Source organism: Cupressus sempervirens, chromosome 8, assembly GCF_028749045.1.
Source record: "Cupressus sempervirens isolate cs-2001-9-10 chromosome 8, ASM2874904v1, whole genome shotgun sequence".
Taxonomy (NCBI): domain Eukaryota; kingdom Viridiplantae; phylum Streptophyta; class Pinopsida; order Cupressales; family Cupressaceae; genus Cupressus; species Cupressus sempervirens.
Genome location: NC_143125.1, coordinates 503,765,920 through 503,768,158, shown reverse-complemented (window position 1 = coordinate 503,768,158; position 2,239 = coordinate 503,765,920).

Here is a 2,239-nt window from a genome sequence, read left to right as displayed (position 1 = left end):
AATTGAGATATTGAAGAGAGGAGATCTGTAAACAACTTTTAGAGAAACTCCAAGGATCATGTACTGAATCAATTTTAAAAAAATTAGGTCAAGGAAAATATCTTAACAGATTGGTTTTAAAAAACCTATTTAAATCTCCTAATAGAGTCCTTGCTTTATTGTAGTGTAAAATCCTTTAATCAAGGTAAGACCTAATAGTCTTGAAAGCTTTTAACAGAGCAGACCACTCACAGGGTAGATCATCATATATGATCAAATTGTAGTCCTAATAGACAAACTTTATTGTTGTAGCAATAAATATTAGCGGGTTTCATCCCCACCCCAGTTTTACCTTCATCTTGAAGTGTTTTTGCATTACCAAAATCATTGTGTATGAGTTTATGTTTTCATGGATGTTATGCTTAGATAGATTTAATTTCATCATTACAATTTTATGAATATACTGTATAAGATCTAAGATATGAGATGGATTAGGTGTGAATATAGTTAATTTTTTTATCAATGAAATTTTGTATAGATCCTAATTCACCCCCCCTTGATGTAAACTAGATTGCTTCTAGCCCTTTCTTCACTAAGGATTCACCCAGGCTTCTCTTCTAGCCTACTAGGGTTTCCCTTTGATCACCCTAACCTCAAGAGGATTGCTATCTTATCCTCCAATGTTCCCTATCTATTTGCACCAATGTTTTCACAACTTGCTTCATCTTAGAGACATTCTCGCTTACTCTCCAAACTCACAATTCTACCAAGAATGGTCATTCCACCTTTAACTAGGAATGAAGGATTCAATTTGAGGGATTTTGGACTTCAACCAAACTTGTGGCTTCAAAATCCATGGATCTCTTTATTGATTCCTTCAAATTTAGCAAAATTGTTCTAAGTAGGCCTAGTTGAATTAGGCCTTCAAAGTTAGGTTTTGGGCTACAACTCCAAATTTCCCTTAACAAAGTGGCAAACTAATTTTAGATATGGATAACCTTTTGGAAACACTTCAGGATTTTGTGGGTCTTAGGTTCTCGACCTATTGGAAATGCATGTGGGCCTAGGTGATTGAGAAGGGGAAGGTTGGGGGGGTGAATCAAAAACCAATAAAACTTTAGCTTCTATTCACCAGTTAATCCTTCATAAGCCATTCTTCTCTAGTTGCATGCATGAAAGACTGAAAGAAATAAAATATTCATAACACTTGACACAATATTTGGTAACCCAAAAGCCTTCAAAATAGAAAGTAAAACTAGGGTGCAGATGATACCCACATGCTTTATGACTGTAGTATAAATTTGGCTTGTTAAGGCTTACAATTGATCATTTCTAATGATCTGCCATGTTAGGTGCAATAAGGAATTTTAGATCCACCTTGTGAAAGGATTTATAGAATACAATGAAGTATGCACTCAATTAAGAGATTCAAAATAAGACTCTTAAGTTCACCTTGTTAAGGGATTTGACTGATGCACTTGTTAGGATGAACTAGTAGTTGATCTATGTTCTACAACTTGATTTGTTGTATGAGATTCCTTTGATGTAAATTAATCACCTTTATGTGATGGATGAGACTCTACTTTTCCTTATACTGCTTGTAGCCTTTGTCTTCTAATTCACATTCATTTTGCTTCTTACTTGTTACACATTTCACGCTTGGATATGATAAGATGTATTACATATATACCAATCCAATTAATTACCTTTTAGAGTCGGCTACAACACCAAATTCAAACAATCTTCACTAAGTCAACATATTGTTGATACTCAGGTTTTGAAGACTACTTGGGTGATATTCTGACACTCGACAAAACTGTCAACTCAACAAGCTTTGACACTTGGTTGACATTGGTGCTCAGTCCACATTGATCACTCGAGAGTAGGCACGAACTCAGTTAGCATTTGGTGACTTGGTGAATATTGGAGAATTTAGTTGATATTAAAGGGCTCGACTGACACTCCACCTCAATCAACACTGCCTCCTTCTTAGCTAACATGAGTAGCTCAGTAGACAATGATAAGCTCGGTTAACACTATAAAGCTTAGTTTGAATTGGTGAGCTCTGTAGACTTTGTGAAGCTTGGTAGCAATTTAGCCAATCAAACTGATTAAGTGTTTAGTCACTAACTGACAAATGATTTGACCATCAGGTCAACAATCTCCCCCTTTGGCATTAGTGACAAAAACACTTATCATACCAAAATTTTGAATACTCAAAATATAAGTCAAAACTCCCCTTATCAATATGCTTGGGTCT